Source organism: Artemia sp. Qi Xiang Cuo, chromosome 4 (genome assembly GCF_049724085.1).
Source record: "Artemia sp. Qi Xiang Cuo chromosome 4, ASM4972408v1, whole genome shotgun sequence".
In the NCBI taxonomy this organism is placed as follows: Eukaryota; Metazoa; Arthropoda; class Branchiopoda; order Anostraca; family Artemiidae; genus Artemia; species Artemia sp. Qi Xiang Cuo.
The window spans coordinates 87,945,206-87,953,157 of NC_142797.1; positions in this window are offsets into that span (position 1 = coordinate 87,945,206).

A 7,952-nucleotide genomic window follows, 5' to 3' on the forward strand; every position below is an offset into this window, starting at 1 on the left:
TCCATTTCATGTCATGGTTAGGCATGGGTATGTTTTAGCTTTTTGTGGCATAACTATGTCGTGCTACTTATTGATGAGATAAATGCTGCCAGTGAAAATAATTTGTGCAAGCCAAAGTTCATTGCAACCCCTCCCCCCCCCCTAGATATTTGGCTTATGACGGTCCGAAAGAATCAGCATCGAGTGTTCACACATCTTCGGGGATTCACTACTAGTCACAAGCCTCATTTACAGACTTGATTGAGTAAAAGTAGTGAAGGTAATGATAAATAGTTTAGAAGGACTGAGTAAGATTCATTTTGAGCAAGAAAGTCAAAGCAAAAACATTATGTACTTTTATATACTATTTATTCCTACCTATATAGCAGTAACTGTCCCCATTTTCTTCCATAACTTTTTCTACAGTGGGAAAATCGCAAATACACTTATAGCCATCTACTGTTGGGACACATTTCTTGTTTTTTGATTGACAATCTGCAGTTGAACATGGAGCAAAAACTCCTAAAATACGGATAAATTACTGAAAAAAATCTGTCAAATCTGATTTCAAAGAAGTTTTTAAAGACAAACTCATAAAAAGAGTAACATTATTAGTATACAATTACATTAAGTTAAAATTTGTATTATTTACAGCAAAATTTAGATGAACTCGCGAATAAACATATTTGCTAGAGACTGGGAGGGGGTCATTAAGTGACAAAAATCCATCATTATATATATATATATATATATATATATATATATATATATATATATATATATATATATATATATATATATATATATATATATATATATATATATATATATATATATATATATATATATATATATATATATATATATATATATATATATATATATATATATATATATATATATATAAATATATATAAAAAAAAAAAAAAAAAAAAAAATATATATATATAATATATATATATATATATATATATATATATATATATATATATATATATATATATATATATATATATATATATATATATATATATATATATATATATATATACGTATATATATAGGCTTCTATAAGTTCTCATTGTCACTTGTCTTCTAACTGCTGACAATGTGAACCTCAGCTTGATATAATGACGTCACCATGGGTTTGACACAAAAACCCTGGGAAAAGCAAAAAGTATTCTTTATTTTAAGTGCAAGTGGCTTTGTTTATCACTATCATTTTCACACGTTCTGATTCTCTCTTTTGCTTGTTTTGTAAACGCAAGTTACTTTGTTTCTAATTTTCGATTTTAATTTATTTTGATCCTCATTGTTCAAAGTCTTCTTGCAACATTTTTCTTTCATGTTCATTTTTTATTTTCATTACATCAGACGTTAGCTTCCTCTATTGGTGAAGCCTCACATGATAGTCAAGGTTTTGACGTTTTGATTGTTTAGGTGGTTGGACAAAACCTTCTTTTTTCTAATGAATTATCATTAATAGCAATTGTTAATTTTCGTTTTCTTGGTTTTCCTCTAGATAAATTTTTTATACCTCCATTTTTCATAGGTACACTGTTGGTTTAAAAAATATGTTTGACTCGTTTACGAATATGCTCATTTAGATTGTAACAAATTTGATCTACTGGAGAATGTTATTTTTAAGTTTAAAAATTTTGGTTTTCTTTTTAAGGTTCACATTGTTGTGCAACATTACACACAGTCACACACACACACACATACACACACACATACACACACACAATCAAACCAACAGACACACACACACACACACAAACACACACACACAAACACACACAAAATAACACAAACACAGACACACACACAAAAACACACACACACACAAAAACACACTCACAAACTCACATACACTAACACACTCACACACACACACACACACCATAAAACACTCAAAAACACAATAACTCATAAACAATAACACTCAGAAAGTATAACACAAACTCTCACATCCACACTCACAAACACCAACACTATTACAGATTCACACACACACTCATACACAAAATCTCAGAGACAGTCACTCACATACTAACAAACACATACACACAAAAACACATAAACACAGACATACACACACACTCACACACACACACACACACACACACACACATCAACCTATGAATAACCACTCGAGCATACCCGTGGGGTATTAGTGGCTTTTTTTCGGATCTGTAGCAGCCAGAGGGGAGTGGTGGGGTATTTGGGTCGGAGGATCCTTCTAAAAGATAGATGCATTGTACTACTTAAAATATGTCCCTTCGTCCTATATTACGCATCTATACTGAAATAACCTACAAAATGCTTGATTCGACTCTTGAGACACTAGAATGTACCCTTTCATCTTATATTACTGCTTGTATGTCCTAGCTCAAGCCTTCGTTAACATAAGCAGAGTACCAAGGATAAAAGTAAGAAACTTGATGTACTCAAAACAGTCGTTAAATTTTTAAATTTGAAAAGTAGAGAAAATATTTCTAGTTATTTTCAGAAGATAATATTTAAGAGGGGAGCTAGGTACCCTTAAGAATTACCACCTATCACTAATTAAGCTTAAAAAACAAAAATGTGAATCCCACTTTTATTGACCCTCGTTCTACTGACCATGTTTCTGCATGCCATCCTCTCCCTGATACCCGTCGAATATGGAGCCAGAATAGGAAGAATCCTAATTGACAAACTTGCATATGCAGATGATATCGAACTGTTGTCCACTACCGCCCAAGAACTCCAGAGTCAGGCTGACTACATCTCCCAAGCAACGCAGCCGTTTGGTATGCAGATTAAGGCAAACAATACCAAAATCATGGTCACATCATGACAGGAGATAACAACCCTCCCCCCCCCACGACAGTAATAGACAGTGAACAAGTGGAAACAGTGGATAAATTTCTTTACCTCGTCAGTCTTTTGACGGCTGCCACCTGCCACACCGTCGACATTAAACGCCACCTCGATCTTGCCATCTCTAACTTCAAAAGACTATCAAAGATCTGGAAATCTAGCCACCTTTTGAACCATCTGAAAATGCAGCTATACAACAGTCTGATCGTACCCATTGCTCTGTATGGGTGTTAAACTACTACTACTACTACTACTAACAACTCACCGCAGCGCCAACCTGAGACCAATACAACTACGCATGCTTCTCCTCCACCATAATCGATTCAAAGCCTCCCTTTTTACACCCGCCCATGAAGTTCCCATTTCCTTTAAATCTTTCCTTATGGGGTCCTCCCACCCCAGACGGAGACGACATGCTTTCCGTCTAGCCCTAGACGGTTAGCCGAACAGAAAAATCTTCGGCAATCTGTGATCCTTCATCCGCACAACGTTCCCTAGCCACCTAAACTTTTCTTACATTATAGCCCTAGAGAGCGGTATTGAGCCACATTTTTTCGTATAATCTATTGTTTGAAGTATGGTCAGTCAGCCGGGTACCCAGAATCAATCCTTAAGCAATTTCTCTTGAAAACATCTAGCAAATCTTCATCAGCTTTTCGGAGCGTCCATGCTTCAGTATCATATTTGACTATGGTAATCTCTGTAGCTTCTAATATTCTAGTCTTGGTTTGCAGACTTATCTTTTTATTCTTCCAAACTTTTTTTAACTGTGAAAAAACACCCTGAGCCTTTGCTATTCTACTTTTAACATCTTCACTGCTCCCACCATCTTTACTAATAATACTACCAAGGTAAGTGAAGCTGCCCACCTAATCAATCTTTTCATTAACCAACGTCACCTTTTCATCTTCAGTTATTCCTACCCTTAGTGACTTAGTCTTCTTAATATTAATTATCAAACCAATTCTGATACCCTGAACTTGCAAAACCTCTAAAACTTCATTCATTTTGCTCATACTTTCATCTAGGATGCTTAAATCATCAGCATAATCCAAGTCCAGGAGACTTTTTCCTCCCCATTTGATTCCGTGGTATCCCATTGCCTTTCCTGCGCTCCTTAAAACAACGTTCATCAAAATAATCCTTATAAAGGGGGATAGAATACAACCCTGCTTAACTCCTGATTTAATACAAAACCAGCTGCTAACCTCATTACCTACCTTAACCGCAGCATTTTTATTCTCGTACATAACACTAATCACTTTAATATATTGGTTTGGTATACCCTACAAGGATAAAACCTTTACAAAAGCAGTAGAGCTCTTCTATCAACAGAATCGAACGCTTGCTCATAATCTATAAGACTGAGGAACAAAGGTGTTTGAAAACTCAGGCACTTCTCAATTATTAGCCTAAGAGTGAAAATTTGGTCGACACATCCTCTACCTTTTCTAAAACCACACTATTCTTTTCTTAAAATTCTGTCTACGGCATCTCCCAGTCTAAAAAGTATCATATTAATAAGTAATTTACTACCTATAGAAACCAGACTAATGCCTCGATAATTATCACACTCACTTTTATCACCTTTCTTACAAAGTGGCTTAATTAAGGTTTTCCTGAGTGTGAAACCTGGACACTAAAAGCTGAAAACAAGTGCAACCTCCTTGCGTTCGAAATAGTCGAAAGTAATTGGACGTCAACTAATGATCCTCTCACTCCCCCCATTTCCCCAAACATATGCAATCAAAATTTTGCGATAGATATTTTTTTCAACGTAGATGAAAGTTACGGAAATTAGGTCTTTGCCAGCATTGGTGAAGAAACTTAAAAAAGGACTCATTCAGTTGGGAATTGAGAGGGCTAGTGCTCTTATTCAGTGTCAAAGGTAAATTAAGGGTAAATCCCCCCACGTCCATCATTTCCCCAAACATTTCTGATCAAAATATTGATATGCTGAAAAGAAAAATCTTTTAAATGTTTTCACTTTTATAACTTTAACAAATCAAAAATTAATTAAGATTTTAAGCAATAAATATCAGCATATGCATATTAAACTGACAATGTGCATTTTTTTTAATAGATGCATTTAAATTTTTTCAGTAAAGTTGAAATTATATTCAGGCTTTTACAAAACATAGGATTTAGAACCCTACTCATATTTATTTCTGCTCGTTCTGAGTTTGACTTTATTTTAATTTCGGTTTGTTTTGAATTTCATTTATTTATTGATACTGATTTGTGGTAGTTGTATACTTGGTAGAATATTTTCTTCCATTTTTGTTCATTATTGGTATAATGGAGTTCTTTACTTTTTTTTGAAAACATTTTTTAATTGATTTCGTAAAACAATACAATTTGAACAACACCATTGCATATTTCCTCGTTTTATTTCAAGGAACATAGTATTTCCAATAAAATATTTGGTATTTTGAATAAAGCATTCAATTATTTCTTGAAACAATACAATTTGAGCAACACCATTGCATATTTCCTCACTTTATTTCAAGGAACAAAAGATTTCGAATACAACATTTGGTATATTGAAAAAAGCATTTGCTTATTACATAGAAACAATACAATTTCAGTAACACCATTGCATATTTACTCATTTTATTTGAATCAAAATAGTATTTAGAATCAAATATTTGACATTTTGAATAAAGTATTTGCTTATTTCTTGAAGCAATACAATTGGAGCAACACCGTTGTATATGTCCTAATTTTGTTTCAAGCAGCATAGTATTTGGAATAAAATATTTGGTATTTTGAATAAATCATTTGCCTATTTCATAACACAATACAATTTGAGCAACAGCTTTGCAGATTTCCTCGTTTTATTTAAAGCAACCTAGTATTTCGAATAAAATGTTTGGTACTTTTGAATAAAGCAATCTGAATATTTCATGAAACAATTCAATTTGAGCAACACCATTGCATATTTCCTCATTTTATTTCAAGCAACATAGTGTTTCGAATAAAATGTTTGGTATTTTCAATTAAGAATTCGCTTATTTGATGAAACAATACAATTTGAGGAATTGCAGATTTCCTCATTTTGTTTTAAGCAACATAGTATTTCGAATAAAGTATTTGTATTCTGAATAAATCATTTGCTTATTTCTTGAAACAACATACAATTTAAGCAAAACTATTGCATATTTCCTCATTTTATTTCAAGCAATATAGTATATCGAATAAAAATATTTGGTATTTTGAATAAAGAATTTGCTTATTTCACGAGACAAGAAATTTGAGGAACACCCATTGCATATTTCCTCATTTTATTTCAAGCAATATAGTATTTCGAATAAAATCTTTGGTATTTTGGAATTAATACATTTTCTTATTTTATGAAAAAAGCAATAAATTTCAATGAAATAATCATATTGTTTCATGAAATAAGTAAATGCAGTATTCACAATACCCACATTTTATTCAAAAATACCATATTGCTTGAAATAAATTAGGAATTATGCAATGGAGTTGCTCAAATTGTAATGCTTCTTGAAATAAAAAAATGCTTTATTCAAAATACCAAATATTTTACTCGAAATACTATATTGCTTGAAATAAAGTTAGAAGTATGCAATGTTGTTGCTCGTATTGTATTGTTTCATGAAATGAACAAATACCTAATTCAAAATTCCAAACATTTTGTTCAAAATACCATGGCTTGAAATAATTAGGAATAATGCAACGGTGTTGCTCAAATTGTATTTTTTCATGAAATAAGCAAATGCTTTATTCAAACCACCAAATATTTTATTAAAAGTAAAAATCTTGCTTGCGATAAAATGAGGGAAATATACAATGGTGTTGCTCAAGTTGTGTTGTTTCATGAAACAAGCAAATGATTTATTGAAAAAAAACAAATGTTTTATTCAAAATATTATCTTGCTTGAAGTAAAATGAAGAAATATGCAATGGTGTGGCTCAAATTGTATTGTTTCATGAAATAAGTAAATGCTTTATTAAAAGTACCAAAAATTTTATTTGAAATACTATATTGCTTGAAATAAAACGAGGAAATATGCAATGGGGTTGCTCAAATTGTATTGTTTCATGAAATAAGAAAATGCTTTATTCGAATACCTAATATTTTATTCAAAATACTATGCTGCCTGAAATAAAATAAATGAAATATGTAAAGGTGTTGCACCAATTGTAATTTTTAATGAAATAAGCAAATGCTTTATTCAAAATACCAAATATTTAATTAGAAATACTATGTCGCTTGAAGTAAAATGAGTAAATAGGCAATGGTGTGGCTCAAATCGTATTGTTTCATGAAATGAGCAAATGTGTTAATAAAAATAACAAATATTTAACTCAAAATACTATGTTACTTTAAATAAAATGAGGAAATATTCAATGGTGTTGCTCAAAATATATTGTTTTGGGAAATAAGCAAATTCTTTATTCAAAATACCAAATATTTTATTCAAAATACAATCTTGCTTGAGATAAAATGAGGAAATAAGCAATGGTGTTGCTCAAGTTGTATTGTTTCATGAAACAAGCGAGGATTTTATTCAAAATGAACTTGATGGTGGAGCTATAGGGTTATCACTACTAATAACACAATGATTATGCTAAATGTAATCAGAGAACAAAATATGTACAAGTCTACACACATACTGAATGTCAGGGCGCCGTCTCCCTGTACTATATAATATATCCTATATATCTAAATTATAATATATTACTTCCTGGGAGACAGAACTCTGCTCTTTCCCTGCCACTAAGAAACCAATGGGCCTGTATGCATGTGATTATTGAATCATGAATTAATTGTTGTTATTGTGGAATTATTTAGTTTTGAATCATGGGTTGACAATTTAATATTTTCACTTGAATTGCGACATTTTTGCGTTAATTCAATTCCTTCTTTACAGAATCAAAAATTCACAAAATTATAAATCCTCCACAGAATTACTAATTGTATTTCGGTAGTCTTATGCAGGGCTCTATCCAGTTTTTTTCAAGGGGTGGGGGTTCTACTAAAGGATTTTTTTGTGGGAGGGAGCTACGCAAAAAAAATCTAATAACGCTAACAAAATATATTGATTTTTGTGACGTTTTTGAGAGTCGGACAAACATTTTTT